Genomic DNA, 18,668 nt, shown 5'->3' on the forward strand with positions numbered 1-18,668 from the left:
GACCGGGGAGGTGGTGCAGTGGTCCAGTGCCCCTGAGTTCAATTCCTGGTACCAATAAATAAATAAATATATAAAACCCAAACAGGAACAAGTTGGACTGGTCCCAGGGCTATGCAGGGGGATGAAGGGGAGTCTGGGTGATTCTAGGGTGTGGAAGCTGTGGCAGTTATCAGGTATCCATAGTGACCTTGGGGAAGAAGCCAGGGCCCTCTACTGGGCCTGGGTGGTGGGTCATGCCTCACTGGAAGAACTGGAAGCCTGAGAGTTACTCCATTTGCAATCCTGGACACGGCAGCCTCTGAGTGGCCAGAGGGGTTTAACCAGGAGAAAGTAGAAAGGAAAGGACCATAATCTGCCTCCTTAAGAAGCAAAAGAGGGCTAGGACTGTGGCTCAGTGACAGACTGCTTGCCTGGCACGTGTGAGGCCCTGGACTTGATCCTCAGCACTGCACAGAAATAAATAAATAAAATAAAAGATCCATTGACAACTTGAAAAATATTCTTAAAAATAACCCAAAGATGCTCAGGAGTGAATTCTGCCCACAACCCTGTGATCGGGGTGAGGAACAACCAGCAACATATACCATTGGAAATGGTTTTGCCTCTTGGTGTTCAAATGAGAGGTGAAGATTTCTTTTTTTTTTTTCTTTCTTTTTGCAAAATATTTTCAGTATGATCACACTCTCTATTTAACTTAGAGGGAGAAAAGCCATATGAATACTTTCTGGTGAATTCATATGGATCCTGTAGATGAAATTGCAGCTGGGGGGCCTTGACACTTTGCCTGCACTGTTTCATTCCTCTATACCCAGAGGGACTGGCTCGTCACTACCTGGCCATGGGATTGAATAGGTGCGAAATTCAAGCTGATAGCAGTACATCTTTCCCTACTGAACTTCAAAACTCCGAGCAAACTGTCTATAAAAAGAGTTTTCATACCTAGCCTTAATCTCTTTCATACATTCTCCCCAAACCCCCTATTTTTTTTTAACTTTTACCATCCATTAGGGGAATACTAAGTGATAGTTACACAAAAAAGAAAAAGAAAAAAGGAAAAAAACATGACCAAAGCCATCCAAACCTAAGACCTTCATCTCAACTGCCTTTTTTACATCTAATGGTCTTTTCTGAAAAGGGAAGAGTCTACTTACTACAAATTCTTGAGAATACTAGTTTTTATTATTGAGAGTAAATTATAGAACACCACCTTCTGAAACTGGAGAGGTGTTTTTATTAAAAAGGGAAGTCAAGATCTCCATATGTAAATGTAGAAACAAGTTCTTAAAGAATAGCAACAAACTCCTGTCTATGCTGCTTGTGATATGCCACTATTTCTGTATTTACTGCTTTAGCTTTTGTGACAAACATTTAGCTTTGGTAAAAACACTATCACCTTTTTAGAAATAAGGATACTGAGGAACAGAGAGGTACCCAACTTGCCCAGGGTCACACAGCTATTAAAGAGAGAAGGTGTAATTCAAACCCAGGCAGTCAGGCTAAGCATGTTTTTCATGGTCGACACCCATTGATATCTCTAATTTTGTTACTAGCAATACAGTGATTATTGATACTTTATATTGGCAGTTTGCTGTCTGTGTGAGGCCTTTTGGCATACCATTCCCTGGACCTGGCTGGATGTGATAAAGGTGAATTGAGCATGACACACATCTTTATTCACAAGGAGAAGAGAGACATCCAAGATGTTAAATGAGGTTGTACCTGTGAATGGATTCATCACCCCAATCCATTTCCATGTCAGAAGACATGGGCATGAGGCCAATTTTATAACTGTATTATAAGCATACACACCTCAGTCTTCATGGTTGGATGTGTAGAAAGAGTTGGAAAGATGAAAACTAGATGCCACTGGCTTTAGACTAAGGAAAGGGAAGGGGAAGGAGTCTCCCCCAGGAGCACCAGTTTCCTGGGAGATCCAACATGGCTACCTTTTCATCGGTCAGCTGTAAGGGTTCAGGGGAGACGGATCCAGAGGGAGCATTGGAGACAGCCTTTGCAGAGTGAGTCATTACTATGTGGAGTGGGCAATTACCCCAGGAGGCAGAGAAAGTTGTACCCCTGAGCATGTTTGAGGAAGAGGGAGACAGGTACTTATGGGTAAAAATGATGTTCCCTGGGAGCCAGACAGGTTCATATGAACTGCAGAAACCTCTGCCTTCTGCAATGTCTGCTTCCAAACAGTGGGAAGGAACTAGAGCTGAAATGGCCAGATAAGGGACAGGTTCATGTTGATGCCCCTCCTTTCTGAATTGATGTCAAAGGATGGATGCCTTCTGAAAGCCCCCTTCTGAATCTGCCCTGCCTACCTCCTGAGCTTCCCTGCCCAGCGAGCCCCTGACCAAGCAGACCATATGCTGTTGTCCTGGTGGTCACACCTGAGACCAGCTGCGTCTCTGCCGGGAGAACTTCTTTCCTTTATGTGATTGGCAAAGGGGGGATATTTGAGGGGTTCTTGGGCTGTCCCATTTCTTTTTTTAAAAGCAGTTCCCCTAATACCCTGGGCAAATTTGGGTACTTTCCTCACCTCTTAGCCTCCCTACTTTAGAATATTTGCATCATGGTATTGAAACTATAGTTTAGTCTTGCACCCCAGCTAGACCATGAACAAAACCAGACAGCAGCAAGTTAGTGCCATTAAGTGCTCTGACTCTGGTCAGGTGCCACGTGACCTCAAGCACATGTCTAGACTTCTCTATGACTTGAGCTTCTCCTCTGTAAAGTGGGAATTGTCATCATGCTGACCTTACATGATGGTTGTGAAAAACCTAATGAGGTCATGCATTTTAGCAAAGTATGGAGCACAATGCCTAAGTGTCACTATTACCAATCCATCTCCAAATCCTGAGTCTCGCACTGTGCTAGGCCATAAAAATACACCATAAAGACCAAACACAATCATTTTGGATATTTTGTTTAACAGAAAATATTTTTGTTCAAATTTAAACTTAGGTAAAAAAAAACAGTACAGAGAATTAATTTTAGAGACTCAATGCTGAGGCCAGATTACCTAGATTTGATTCTTGCTTCTGTGAGCTATGTGGTTCTGGGAAGTTTACTTAAACTCTCTGTGACTGGGCATGTGAGTCACGTCAGTGAATCCCAACTACTAAGGAGGCCAAGACAGGAGGATCACAAATTATAGGCCAGTTTAAGAAACTTAGCAAGATCTTGTTTCAAAATTAAAAAAAAAAAAGTGTTTTAAATGCTGGAGATGTAGCTCAGTTGTCCAGTGTCCCTGGGTTTGACCCCACTATTTAAAAATAATAATAAAAATTAAAATGTCTCTGTGCCTCAATTTCTTGATTTTCTCACCTATGAAATGTGGATAATAATGTACTATCTGGAGCACTGTCATGAGGAATAAATGAGATCATCAATGCGGAACGTTTAACATGGTGGGTCTCCTCAAAGCACTTTGCAAAAGGCTCACCCTTAGATATCATTAGGATCCCAGGACATAAAGGAACTAAAGCAGAGGAAGGAAGGGAAGCTGGGCCTCTACCCGATCATCTTCCACCTCAATTCCCTAAGAAGCCATACTTGAAAGTAACACCCAGGAAAGGGGTTTGAAGGTGGCTCTTCCTAGCCTCTGCTTCCCATTGCTATCTGCCCCATCTTGCATCTGTGAGATGGACAAGCAGGCTTGGTGGAGGAGAGGCCCCTGGTTTTCTGCTACCACATAACAAACCACCCCCAAAGAACTGGCTTCCAATAGCAACAGTCCGCAGCCTTTTGTTTCGCTCACAGATCTGTGATTTGGCTGGGATCCGCAGATCTGGCTCATCTCTCTTCTTGCAGAGATAAGGGAAGGCCCAAGAGTCACCCACCACGTGGCCCACTCACACCACAAGACTCCATGTCAGATGCCACATGACCTCGGTTTTGGTGCACCTGGACTTCCATTTTTTCATTGGTGCTTTATAATTATACACAAGAGTGGGATTCATTATGCCATGGTCATAGGCAAGGGACGTGATTTGCTCGACCCAGTTGCCCAGGGATTTCCCTTTATCCACGTGGACTTCCTTGTGAGGTTTTATGCACTTACTGGCAACATGGTTGCCAGTCCCAAGAGCAAGCATTGCAAGAGGCCCAGGAGGGAGCTGAGAGGTGCCTGTGACCTAGGCCTGGACTTTTTGAGTAGCATTTCCACCATATTCTATTGGCCAAGCAAGTGGTGAAGCTTGACACAAACTGGACACATCAATGTTCACAGCGTCTCAGTTCACCATAGCTAAGCTGTGGAACCAGCCTTGGTGCCCTGCAACAGATGAATAGGTAAAGGAAATGTGGTACATTTGTATGTGACAGAATATTACTCAGCTTTAAAGAATGAAATTCTGGGGCTGGGGATAAAGCTCAGTTGATAGAGTGCTTGCCTCATTAGCACAAGGCCCTGGGTTCAATCCCCAGCACTGCAATAAAAAAAAAAGAATGAAATTCCAGCATTTGCTGGTAAATAGATGGAGTTAGAGAACATCATGCTAAGCAAAATATGCCAAACCCAAAAATCCAAAGCCTAACATTTTCTCTGATATGCGGAAGCTAATTCACAATAAGGAGGGGTTAGAGCAGAATGGAGTCACTTTATATCAGGTTGCGGGGAGTGAAGGGAGGGGAAGGGGTCTGGGGGTAGGAAGGACAGTGGAGTGAAACAGACATTGTTACCTCACGTACATGTATGACTGTGTGACTGATGTAGCCCTGCAATATGTACCATCAGAAAAATGAGATTATACTCCCTTTATGTATGATCTACCAAAAGGTAAAAACAAAAAAAAAAATTAGAAGTTAAAAACATTTAAAAATTAAAAAAAGAAAAGGGAATTAGACTTCACCCCCCAAAATGAAGAGCCCCAAAGACTCGGCACCACACTTGAATCTAGTGTCTCCCTCCGAGTGGCTGCACCAAGCCAGAGTCATGGTGAGACCCTGCAGTGAGTGAGTGGCTGTCCCCTCGGCCCTGCCAGTGCCTGAAGACAGCTCCACTGGACATTGGTCCCTCCGAGAAGTTCTACAGCAGAGGTTTCTGAATCCAAGCCTCCAGTTGTTTGCAAACAGGAATTGGAGCATCCCAAAGAAGGGACTAGGGCAATGGTCAATGGCCAGTGGCACTGTGTGAGTTCTGAAAAGAAATGAAAAGGGGCAACCAGGCTTGATACACATGGACTGAGTAGATATCACCCACGGCTAGTAGAATTTTAATAAACAATAGAAAAAATATTAAAATCAGATGTAGAGAAGTGTCCCAGAGATGACACAGATCATAAATACACAGAGCAAATTCTGTGTATATTTGAAAATGTTGACAACAAAGAGGCAAAGGGTATAGTCCCTGCCCTTGGGAGATTTGTAATCTAATATAAGCAGCAGATATCACTAGACATAAAAGGCCCGAAAAGCAAGATATTGTTGGAAGAAGTAAGAGATAAAAGAGTTCGAAGTCGTGGATTGGAATTAGAATTTCATCACTTGATAGCTGTGCCATCTTTGGGAGCTGACTTAATCTCTCTGAGCTGCAGTTTTTTCATTAACTTCTTTGGTGAAAATGAAGTCAAATCCTTTATGAGAACACGCATACCTTCCCAGTGCCTGGTCTAAAGCAGGCATCAAAAGTGTGCCCCCTGCACAGATCTCTCATTGTTTTCACTAATGAAGCACCGGGCACTCTATTAGGAGAATTTGAACACCCAAACAGACTCTGATGGAAGGGTGTGGTATTCTCATTCTCGAAAAATTCCAGGAAAAGAAAGGAAACATCTCCTCTGAACAGCTTTGGGGACAGCTGATGCATCCAAGTTCATAGAACTCCTAAAAGTCAAATGTCTCTGGGCCCCAGGTTACAGATCCCTGGATTCAACAGGCATCCTGCTGAACAGAAAGAATGGATCCTGCTGTCTGTGCCTCCTGGAGAGTCAACAGGGCGCCCAGTTTCCTAGGTGCACCCTCCTCTTCTGTAGTTCCTGACTTGCTGCCATTAAATAATTCCTTGAGAAATCACGGATTTATTACTCAACACACCAGGATCTGTGCTCCCAGAGGAGGCTGGGCTGGTCTGCTCATCCTCGTCGCCAACTTCCCGTCCCCAGCTCTGGGTCACATGCCCCCAATGCACATGCATTGAGTTCATCAGATGGCTGCTCCATGGAGCTTCCAGTTGTGGTTTTCCAGGCCCTGGCTTCTGCCATCCGACCAGACTTAAGAACAGGAACTCCATCCCTAGCAGAAGTTTCCAGATAGCAAAAATGCAGATGTGAAATCCGTAGAGCTGAAGCTCTGCGCCCTGGTAAGGCTCCACAGTCCGCGGACAGCGTGTGTTTCACATATGGAACCCCACTGATATCACTGGGAATTTCACGGATGGAACAAATTCAGGGGCCACATACAAGTTTGCAGCTTGAAACTGTCGAGAAGAGGAACTTTGTTACCCAGGCACTCGGAGCATGGCCCAGAACATGCTGGCCAAGAAGGTCACTCCCTGGCTTTCATTCCCAAGGCCCTGGGACAGAGGCGCAGCTTGGTCCCCTGGGGGCCCAGGTGGGGGCTTGGGTTTGTTCCACAGGGGCATCCTAGAGTGGCTTCCCTCCCGCATCCCGCTGCCCACCCATGTCCCCTGCCCTTCGCCTCCCACCCGCTAGTCCCCAGACAAAAACAAAAGAGCCATTACGGAGTTATTAACTCCGTCTCACATGTTCTGCAGAGCAAGACATCGGCCAACCCCCCTTCAACTTAATTTGTCTAACAGATTTGCCCACATCTAATTTCCAGCCCTGTGTTTACAGTACCAGGAACCTGGAAAGAAAGGCAGCAAAGAAAAGTGGTACGGCTGGAGTGGCGGGAGGCGGGGTGGGGGGTAAAAATAAATGCCAAGCTCCTTCAAAGGGCCACATCCCTCCCTGTGGTTGTGGACACTTCCTCTTTCCCTAGCCATCCTGTAATCATCCAACACCATTACCAGCAGGGGAGATGGGAATTGAAGTCCTCTGCCCTCTGTTTCCCGGCCCATTCTATCACATGCCTCCCATCTAGGAAGGGGTAAAAGACTTTAATGGGATTTTGAGGATCTTAAAAGCCAGCTGGTTTGTTTAAAAAGGAAAAAGACCAAGAGTAGGATCCCTGTGTCCACTTTTGTTGCAGAAGGAGTGAGTATCTCCTAGCTTCTCCCATCTGCCAAATCGATTCTTGGGTTTGAGGTTTGTCTTGGATGAACCAACAGCCCTCTTGGGCTGCCAGTGGACAGCCCGGTTCCAGCCACGATGCTGATAACCCCATCCTCAGCCCTCCAGCCCTGGCATCCTCTCCCTGGCTCTCCCTTGGAACTCTTTCCAAGTCCCCAGTTGGAACCAGTCACCCTAATTGTGGTCAGCCAAGTCCAGGCAACAGAAGAGAGCAGCATCAGCATTCAAGACAAAGGAAGTAGTTCCTGCTGGCAGATCAAGGGCTGGATGTTTGGTTTCTCCATCCCCAAGGCTGGGAAAACCCCAGGCACAGGCAACCAAAAAGTTGGGTTAGGAGCAAGACTGGGTTTTCCAAAGCTATAGCCCTTTCTGGTATTTTCTTTCCATTATTTTGGGCCAGCTCTGCATGGCCGAAGGGGCCCTGGACTGGTCTGGGTTTTGCTGGGGCTCAGTGGTGTAAGGGAGCCATGCTGGGTTGAGGGGTGATCTATCAGGAATGTCACATTCCCGTGAGCTGCTGTGTAGGGGTGTGCTATGTGTAAGTCACCGTCTGGCTTAGGGGACGTTGGTGGGAATCTCGTGTTGTCACCTGTAATTCCCATCCCTGGTGACATGCAGGCTGGGAATATCTCCTAAGGCAAGTGGGGATGCGGTGTCATGTTGGCTCAGGGGAACCATCAAGGAGGACTGTGAGGCAGCCTCAGTGCATGGTGTTGTGTTGGGACAACTGTTTGGCAGGACCAGGGGTGTTAGTGCGATCACCCATGGGCTGACTGTCTCCGTGCACAGCCCAGCCTCCCCTGCTGAGACAGAACTGTCTCCAGAGAGCTCATGGAGATCTGGAGGTCATGGGAGCACAATTGTCCCATTGGTGATGGACTGCACCCCAGGATGCTCCTGCAGGGGTAGTGGGGTCTTGAGTGGCTGCATCCTGCAGTTCTGCTTCCTGCCACAGCCTCGCCCCTGCTCAGTGCATCCAGCTGAGTCTCAAGACTCACATCTTCTCTTGGGAACTCCAAATGCTTCCTACACTCACTAGGACTTGGAGCACAGGGGACACCACAAGAGCTAGAGAAGACATAATGCAGCCCCCTGCTTCCTCCCACACCTTTCCCAAGGCCACTGCCCTCCATTCACTTTATCCTGGGGAAATGGACCACTCAGTACCCCTCATGGAACGCCGCCACAGTGGATCACCTCCAAAGAGCATGGCAGCGGTCACAAAAATAGGGGCCGCCACTCATTTCAGGGGCCAGGCTGGCCAAGCACTGAACCTGGCCCTGCCCACACCTCATCTCCTGGCACGCTCAGGTGCCCCAGGTGGGAGGCTCTGTCTGATGGATGAACTCACTGGTGCATTCAGAAACACTTTCAGAGATCACTGTGTGCCGGGCACTCTTCTTGGCACTGGAGGTACGGCAGGGAACAAAACCAACAAAAATCATAGCTGATCATCTAGGGTACTGAGTTTCAGAGAAGGAGAGACATTTGCCTAAAACACAGCTGGTGACCAGTAAGGCTCAGGCTCGGTCCATGAGCTGCCTACCTTCAAAGGCCTACGTCGTATCAATCGTACCTTGATAATAAGTCATTTATGTTGTCCTTTGGAGGTGCATGGACAGGCTTTAGTGTTGGGGGGTCTGGGTTGTGGTTTCTGTTTTCTGTGTGAGCCACCGTGTGCCAGATGCTAGTTGCTTGGTCAAGCAGCTCAGGGTACAACCGCTGTGGGTTCCAGTGCTGAAGCACTCACAGAGGGTTGGGGCTGAATTTAGAAGTCCTTCTCCTTGCTTGGGTCACAGCTGGCATCTTTGAGCTTCAAAGGACATTACGAGGATGAGAGAAGAAATGAGGTGAAACCCTGGCTGGGACCATCCACTCCCAGGATAGAGAGGGCCATCATAATGGAAAAGCCAGTATTTCATTCTTAAACCAGGGCCAGTTTGCCTTGTGGGGGTCAGGGCTTCCCTCCCTCCTGGGATGGCAGAAGAGAGGTTTCCACACAGAACAAGAGATTCGGGTTTGAGGGTTGCAGGTCCAAGGCCTCACTGCTCCTTAAAGTCGGCCTGTCATCTTGCTTCTCCAAGGACCTGTTTCTTTGTAGGTTAAATAGTAATGTTCTTAACCCTAAATGACAGAGCTGTGTGGAGGGGTATTGGATGGGAATGTGTACGGGGAGCGCTTTGCATATCAGAAGGACCCATGTGAGGTGTGAGGTGATCCCCAGCTGCCAGAGCCCTGCTCTCCAGTTAGGAACAACAAAATACCAGCCTGGAGACAGTGAGAGCAGAGTGCAGGCCTTCAACCGAGTAGGCCAAGCAGGGGCAGCAGGGAAAGGAAAGGAAGCTCCCGCTGATGTAGTATGTGCATCTCAGTTCCTGTGCCCGGGGGACATTGGGGGGTTTTAGAGATGACTTCATTTTAGATCACCATAGGAGCCCCAGTCACCATGTACAAATGGAAGCACATTCAAACTTACAATGACCACTCTCCAAACCCTGTGTCATCCACCCCCTTTATCACCTCTCTTGCCCAAAGTACACCCTGAAAGAAAATTGAGTCCACTGGATTCACACAGAAAGACTCCCCAAGATGAATGGACCCCCAACACTCTGCCAGGCCACTCTCAGAAGCCCATGAGTGGTCAGTGGCTCTGCTGAGAAGTTTCCTGAGTCAGGGAGTGAGGAACAGACACCTCCTATCCTCCCACCTCCCCCAGGCTCCCAGCTCCATCCCACAGAGCTGCTGTGTGTTCTTGAGGGAGTCACAACATGGGTCGCCCTGGCTGCACCTAGACTCTCTTCACAACCATTTCCCAGCCCATAGACTCCAGGCTTTTGTGCTCAGAATCACACCTCTTCCACCAAGTAGCTGAGTGACCTTGGGAACGGCATCCACTGTCCCTTCACCTCGGCCCATGACTCCTCTGTCCTCCCAGCTTCCCAAACCTGCAAGGCAGCCCTCAAGTCTTCTTGTCCCTCGACCTCCAGATCCATTTCCTATCCAGCCAACCTCCCAAGCACTGTTTAGATTCATTCTCTTCCCTCTGTCCTCTGTGCCACCAGAGATCTCTGCCTCTGTCCTCCTCTTTGGTCTTACCGCTGCCATTCACGCAGGCTCCATCCCTTCTCATGGCAGACAGCAAGTCTTTTAAATATGGAAATCCATGTGTCACACCTTCTGGTGGCCGACACTGCCATAAGGTAATGTATGGACACAGCAGTGAACAATGTCTACTCTGGACCTGGGGTTCCTACAAGCTTTGTGACTGTGGCTAGCTGGTCCACCTCTCCCTGCTTCTGGTTTCTGAGCTGTACCTACAGAGCAGGGTTGTTGCAAAGATTAATTGAATTAACAAATAAGAACTCTTTGGAAAGATGTCTAGTGGAGTGTAAAGGTTCAATGCATATTAGCTCATCAACATCTTCGTCACAATCACTAATGGCACTATTTGGATAAAGTCTAGAATTCATAGTAGGGCACACATCTGTTTCTTTGCCTGACCCTCCATCCTTGCACCTTATTTTTTATGCGCCAGTCACTCTGAACTTCTTTGATCTTTGAATGCCACCATGATTTATGCACAAAGATATTCTTCACACTGATGCTTACAATAAAGTTTTTTTTTTAAAGCAAAACATCCATCAGTTAAATAAGTTAGGTAAAATTGTGGTATAATCAAATGTATCACAATCATTTTGAATTGTGAGTCATGAATATTTAATGGTATGAGAAAATACTCATGAAAAGACAGTGTATGAAAAATGATTCCAAATTGTATCTACAGCATTATCTCAACCTGAAGGAAATAAATCACAATGTTTAACAGCAGCTATCTCTGCACTATTAGATGATGGACAATACAGTTTTCTTTATGCTTTGCTAAGTTTTCACATTTTAGACAGTCAGCCCAGCTGCCTTTCATAATGAGGAGGGGAGATACTGAAGGAAAAAGGAAAGAGAAAAAATCCATCCTTTTGTTTCAAATTGAAATATTCTGGTATTAAAAGTTAACTTCATTCAAACTCACTCCCAGCCCTCAACCCACACACATAATTTCCACCACTTCCCCTTTCCTCTGTCCATAAAAACAATGTTTTAACTTCTGTTCTTAAACAACTGAACTGAAATATTCAAAAAAACCAATTACCCTCCAAAGGCTAAGTTATTTTGTTAGGTTACTGCTCCGGAATAAGGAAAATCTTGAAATTAGAAAAAAAATTACAATCTGCTCTATTTTAGAACAAAATGCAAAACAGATTCTGTGGCAGGGGGCAAATGCATATTAAATTTCAAAAAAGTTAGACAAACAAATCATATGCTTTTATTCCAGGGTTTTGGAGTGCCCTCCCTATAGCTAACTTAGAAATGATTGCCTGGTCAACATGCCGTCTCTCTCAGGAGCCCCAGATATCCCTTACTGTGTGGGGTATGTGTGTGTGTGTGTGTGTGTGTGTTGGATTGACCAGATATTCTGAAGTACACAAATCTCATCTCGGTCCCTGAGTTGCTGGGTTGACCAGATGTCTCAAAAATGTGCATACATGTTCATGTAAGTGTGTGTTTGTCTATTGAAATGCAGAGAGAATGAAAGGGAAAACTGCACAAAAACCAAGTCATAACTCTCATCCCCACTAAGGGACCAAGGCTGCTGCCTTGGTGGGAACAGTCCAGTGGGTTCCCATACCCACTGGAATAACGGGGAGGGAGGGGCATGTGAGAGCCATTGATGGTTTGTCAAGATATAAACTCTAGCACTTCATTCTTTCTAAAAAAATGCTTTTAAATGAAAATGCTAGGGTTGGGGATATAGCTCAACTGGTAGAGTGCTTGCCTCACAAGCACAAGGCCCTGGGTTTGATCCCCAGCATAGCAAAAAATAAATAAATAAATAAATAAAATAAAATAAAAGAAAAAAATGAAAATGCTCTGCCCCTTAAATAAAAAAAAATTTAAAAAAAGAATCAATAATCTTGTGGAAAAGCAGAGAACCCCATATTGAAGCCTGTGGAATATAGCTATGCATTGTTATAAACTCCTAATGGTTGAAAATATTATTCTCATTTTCCTGCAATTTTTGTGCTCAGTTAGGAAGTGTTCCTAGGGTGAGAGAGGCAGGCGCTGTGACTGGCATTGTGACTTTGACATTACAAATAACCCTATTTCTGATGGCATTATACAGTTTGCATATTTCCCTCTAGTAGTTCCAGTAAAAAGATGACATTTCCCCAGCCTCTGCTCTCTGACCCTGTTTTAAGTCTTACTTTCCTCGAGGGTATGTGTGCTCTTAAGTAAAAGAGCTAATTTTTCACAGTGGTGGCAGGGAGGGGAAGCTGGTCCTGTCTTCAGCCACTCCATGGCAATTTTCCTGTTAGTCCTCAGAAAGGCAGAATGTCGTTCTTTTTCCTATAAAGAGAAATACAACACACATGCATGCCTTGCTAATAGCCTGAGTTTTCCAGAATTCTTACTGTCAACCTGTGCTTTGGGCTTTGGGCTTCACATGTATTTGCTTAATCCACCTTCATGACCAGTGGATGAGTCAGGTGCTCTGATTAACTACATTGTGAAGAAGAAGACACTGAGGTTCTTGGAGAACCCAAGGACACTCCGTGTGATCAAGAACCAGGTCCCTCAACCTCAGTGCCCCTGATGACATGCTTCTGCTTTCCTGTCCTTTTCCTCAGTGAAGACATTTTCACAGCCCATGGCGTGTAAATGTTCCAGTTTGCAGCACCTTTAGCAAGGATATAATGGAAACAGGCAGCCATCTTCCAGCTTCCTCCAAGGGACCAGCTGAACGATCTTGACCCTCCAGGACATGAGTGTTACTATCTATAAAAGAGAAATGCCATCGCTTTATTTTGGCCCAAGATGTGAGCTTCAGAACCAAGAAGCACTCATTCAAACAGTATTCACTAATTCCGCCTTAGGTGGCTGAAAGATGCTGGGAGCTTAGGGACAGTGAACGTGGCCTAGCTTCTCAGAATGCCCAGTCTGGAGCAAGACAGATGTAGAGGCTGGGCAAATGTACTGGGGTTAGTTCTTTGATGTTAGTACCATTGTGCAGCTGCTTGAGAGTCTGAAGCACCAACCGACTGAGGAACTACAAACCTACATGGGAACATTTCTTCACCAAGATGCCCCTTGAAACAAAATGCAATGTGAAGCTTACAGAAATGCACAGGGCTCCTGCCAGGCCATTTAAGGAGACAAGTGTGCCTGCAGGAACCCAGCACGTTTTTGCACCGTTACGGTAGTGATGGAAGACTGTCACGTCAACAAATAACTGCTCCTGTCGATCAGTAGCTTCGCTTCTACCAATATAAACTTGCAGGGCTTGGCATCCATCAGCCAGCCTGAAATGGGAGGAAGCTTGCTAAAACAAGAGCCAGCCAGAAACAGAGAAAAAAAATTGCAAGTACTCAGCAAAACTAAACTCTGGGATCTTCCTGGACTCTCTCCACATTCCAGTGCTGGATATTCTAAATGGGGCTCTGCTGATGTTCTGGGCTGGAAATCCTCCTTGTGGGGGCATTGCATGCATTTCAGGATGCCCAGTGGTTTCTGTGACCTGGGTGCACCATACACCAGTAGCATCTCCCCACCTGACCTATCTCGACAGAATGTGATGATGACTTCAGATCTTGTCAAATGTCCCCTGGGGAAGGGGGAGGGAGGGCATCACATCCTCAGTCACTGCTCTAAAGCTGAAAGCTCCTCTCCATTTGGAAGGAGTTAAACATCAACCTGAGGTCTGGCCCAGCCTGGCCTGGCCCCTGCCCTGCGAAGACAGTGTTGGTTTGAATCAGGAATCACAAAGGAAATCCCAAAGGCCTCATTCCTTCATTCTTTCACTCACCCACTTGAGCAGCAGACGTGGACTGATGGGCAGTGACCGTGTTTGGGCACAACCTCGATACCCAAGCAGATGCCTCCAGGGAGCTGAGCTGCAGCATCAAAACTGGTGGGACCACTTAGGTCCTTAACTTGGCCCCAGTGGCTAAAGTAGGCATGATATGTGTGTCCTAAATAGCAGGTATCTGAGTGCTGCCTTCAAAATTATTGCCACAATCAGAGCTCAGAGGTGGAGCTCAGTCAGTATGCACGAGGCCCTGAGTACAAACCCAGCAGCAGAAAAAATTATAGAGATAGACATGATTGTGCATCCTATGCCCTAGCAACTGGGGAGGCTGAGGCAGGAGGATCACTTGATCTCAGTAGGTTGAGGCCAGCCTGGGCCACTCAGCAAGACCCTATCTCATCGGTGGGATCATTTACTTATGATATTTTTATTAAATCAACTTTTTACTTAATCTCACAGGGAAATTGTCTTATCATCATTATAAAAACTGTACATATACATAGATAGATAAAAATCCAGCATCACATTCATAAATAAAAGGTATCCTTGGATGAGGAAAATAGTGAAAGCAAAAGATAGCTCTGAAATTCCAGCTGCAAGATGTTGGTGGCAGGTGCTGAGCAGGGTCCCCTTCTCCTGGGTCATAGGTGGAGAAGAGGAAGAGCTGCAGGGGTGTTAAAGACACACAGACCCAGCAGGAGACACCATGTGAGTGAGACCTACAGAGGGGGAAGGAGGCCAGGTTCTTGGACCATCTTGAATGATTGACCCCACTGTACTCACCGCAGGGCACCTTTTGGAAATGCACGACATGCCATGACAGTATTGTTTCTTACTATTTCTTTTTAACCACTGAGTCACATCCTCAGCCCTTTTATTTTTTATTTTTTATTTTGAGTCACAGTCTAAGTTGCTCAAGGCCCTGCTAAGTTGCTAAGACTGGCTTCAAACACTCGATCCTCCTGCCTCAGCCTCCTGAGTCACTGGGATGACAGGAGTGTGCCACCACGCCTGTCCTGTATTATTTCCTAAGGCCTTGTTTCAAGGATGAGCTGTGCAGTCACATGGAAATGACATCACCATTCTGAACCTGAGTTTCTCATCCATAGAATGGAAATATTGTAGCCCATCCTCAAAGGTGCTCAAGATGTTAACAATGCATTCAACCTCACCTTTGTCTTTTGCATTTTTTTTGGTGGGGGGTAGCAGGGAATGAAAAGCAACCTCCCCAACCATATTTTGTATTTTATTGAGAGACAAGGTCTCTCTGAATTGCTTACAGTCTCTCTAAGTTGCTGAGGCTGGTTTTGAACTTGCAATCCTTCTGCCTCAGTCTCCTGAGCCCCTGGGATGACAGGCATGTTCCACCACACCCAGACTCAACCTCACTTTGATTTCAAAGTTTTTTTTGGGCCTGACACCTTAGCAAAAACAAGCCCCTTGAGATTCTTTGGAGATAGCCTTTTATCACTCTTCAGAGGGACCAGTGCAAAAGAAAACATTTTGAAGAGAAATCTGTTGAATGAGTTAAATGGTCTCAGGTGCTATTTCAGCCTCTCCAGGCTTCAGTTTCCTTAAACTGGGCATAAGAATCAGAGAAGTTCTTCTCGTGCACAAGTAACATCATCACCAGGATAAAGCAGGTTCTTTCCAACCTGCATGGTAAGGGCTGCCCATATCTGGGCTGATCTCAGAGCCCCAAGGAACCAGTTGCCACTTTGACAGTTGGGTAAAGGGGGCAGTGAGGGATGGAAGTCTCAGGCTGCTGCTGAGGAGACACCATTTGGATCTGTGGGAAGCGGGGCCAGGGTTTGAAAATGAATGGGGTAAAAGTTCTGTGAGGAGACCCAGAAGGGAAGGGAGAGGCCAGGAATGGGAGTGGGGAGAAGAAATGAAAGAAGGCATCAGGAGAGGGGAAGGGGTGACTTCAAAAATTTGCCCCCTGGCATGAGGATCCTTGGCCAGTGCGGCACTTTTGAGGTTCAACTTTGTTTATTCTTGGCAAAATGCAACCACCTGTTTCTAAGAGAAAAGTCTTTAAAAGGCTTATAAAATCTACTCAAAATTCTCTCTGGACATCAAGTAACTCATAAGAAGGAACATTTTGATGAGTTAAGTGTAAATGAATCAGAAATATGTGGATTCCATTTTGCCTAATCTGTCATTGGATTTAGAAATGAAGGGGAACGCAGCTCAAAGTCAAACTCTTCAGGGGCTCTGCAGACCCACGAAGACTTGAAAGCCATTGGCAGCACCAGGCTGATCCTTCGCAGAATTCCATCTCACCCTCCTGAACTGCAGACTCCGGGGGAGGCTCCCACCCAGGATGTGTCCTGGGCAAGAAAAGAGAGGGGATAAATAAACATGGGCTTTCTGTGTGCCATGACCCGCTCCAATGGTCATGGCTACCGTTTGCATGGGGAGACACACATGAAGACCATTTGTGTCATGGGGACACAGGGGATGGTGGTGGCAAAGAGGCAGGCAAACGCCCTAGCTTCCCACCCCAGGACCAGCTAACTTGGCCAACCTGGCCTTGTTAGTAATGTCATGTCCCTTGGCCTTGGTGTCTCCATCTGGAAATTAGGGCAAAGGTGCCTCTAGGTAGCTCTCTCCTCCCCTGCCCAGTGGTGATCAATACAATACAGAAACCCTGTGGGGTGGGGACCCCTGTCATCCCCACTTTAAAGTCCAAAGACCTGAGTCCAGGAAGGATCCAGAGACAGAGCAGCTGAGCCTCCATCTTTCTTTCACACCGCCAATGGTTCCCTAGACAAAGGCCTCCTCACAACATGCTGTCACATCCCGCAGAGGGTCTCCACGGAACTCATGGAACTCTGGATCCTGAAATGCTCCTCCCAGAAAGGTCAGAACTGGGGGCCTCCTTGCAACTCATGTGGGTGGCCTAAGGGCAGCTAGGAGGGGCCCTTCTCCAGGTTCCCTGGGTGGCCCTCTGGTGCCAAGGACAGAATAAGCCACACACCCCACAAAGAGGTGTTGAGGGATGTTCCCAGTGCCAAAGCTCTTGGTCTCCTGGTGTGATTGGCTCAGGGGATGATGGAGAAGATGAGAGGAGGAGAGGAATTTGGAATCCTGCTTCTGTTTCCAGTCACCATCTTTCCACCTGGTGCTGTGTTGTATGGCTGTAAGAAAAGATGAAACAAAGTCTAAAAGGAAAGTAAAAGAAAAAGTAGCAAATGGTGTGTAAATTAGCCAGGAAGACAACACCTGGGGGGTGGATCTTGGACTTCCTCACACATGGTTTTATCAAAGGGGGTAATTACAGCTCAGGAAGACCAACATACATTGTTTCCACATGAGAGAGAGATCTTGTGATTCAAAGGCCTGAAGGGTGGAGACTGTGCTCATCACAGACACTGCTGTGTCCTAGAATAACAGTTTTTTTCAAATGAGAATGGAACACATCTTTCCAGTGTGCTGAGAGAGGGAAGGCTTCTGAACTTCCTTGTGACTGTAGCCCAGCTTTTCTTTTAGGAGCTCCATAGACACCCAGGACACGGTGGTGCAGCCTGTAATCCCAGGGACTCAGGAGATTAGGTAGGAGGATTGCAAGTTCGAGGCAAGTCTCAGCAGTGAAGTAAGGCCCTCAGCAACTTAGTGAAACCCGGTCTCAAAATGAAAAATAAAAAGGGCTGGGCATGTGGCTCAGTGGTAAATCATCTTTGGGTCCAATCCCTTGTACAAAAAGGAAAAGAAAGAAAGAGTTTCCCTAGACTCGCTAGAGCATCCCCCTTTCATCTCCTGACTCTGTGTTGTCCAAAAATGATCTGAACAGTTCTTGGCATGTGGCTTCTTCACCACAAAACTCACAGCCAAACAGCTGCTGGGCCCAAGCAGCCTGGAGCCAGAAAAAGCCCAAATAACCCCACTTACAATGGGCCAGCATGGTCGTTTTCTCAGGAAGGTGAACACTTGGTCAATTGGCACCAGAGAAGATGCTCAGCCTCCTTTAGTCCCAGGAGTGAGTGGGGGAAAGGCACTACTTCACACCCGCTGAGATGGGTGTAGCCAGGAAAATGAAGAACACCCAGGGCTGGTGAGGACATGGAAAAACTGGAAGCTGCATGTGTTGGGGACAGGCAGGACAGTGGGGTAGTCACCATGGAAAACAAGCTGGACCTCCAAAAGTTAAATGGGCAATGACCGAATTGGCCAGCTATTCCAGTCCAAGGCACATACCCGAAAGAATTGGAAATGGATTTTCCAACAAGTACTTGAACCTGAATGCTGGATCAGCCAGGCATGCTACAACATGGGTGAACCTCCAAATATCATCCCCAGCAAAAAATCCAGACACACAAGGTTACGTGCTGTGCAATTACCTGAAATCACCTCCACGGGAAAATCCACAGAGACACAGTGGATTCCTGATAGCCAGGAACTGGAGGAAGAGACATCGGAGAAACTACTTACACAGGCAGGTCTCCCTCTTGGGTAAGGCAGAAGCCACTCCTGTGCTGGAGTGTGACCAGCACTACAGAAATGTCTGCTTTAAAAAGGTTCCTTTTATGTCACCTGCATTTCTCTCGATCCTCAAAATAAATAAAAGCTGCCCTCCCTCCACCTGCCAGAACAAAGGACGCTTGGCC

At 46.6% G+C, this 18,668-nt stretch overlaps 1 pseudogene; it reads left to right on the plus strand.

The window, feature by feature from the left end:
* The window catches only part of LOC124974847 (probable RNA-binding protein 19), a 470,746-nt pseudogene that overhangs the window by 142,724 nt on the left and 309,354 nt on the right, over positions 1-18,668 (plus strand).

This window comes from Sciurus carolinensis, unplaced genomic scaffold (assembly GCF_902686445.1).
Source record: "Sciurus carolinensis unplaced genomic scaffold, mSciCar1.2, whole genome shotgun sequence".
Taxonomy (NCBI): domain Eukaryota; kingdom Metazoa; phylum Chordata; class Mammalia; order Rodentia; family Sciuridae; genus Sciurus; species Sciurus carolinensis.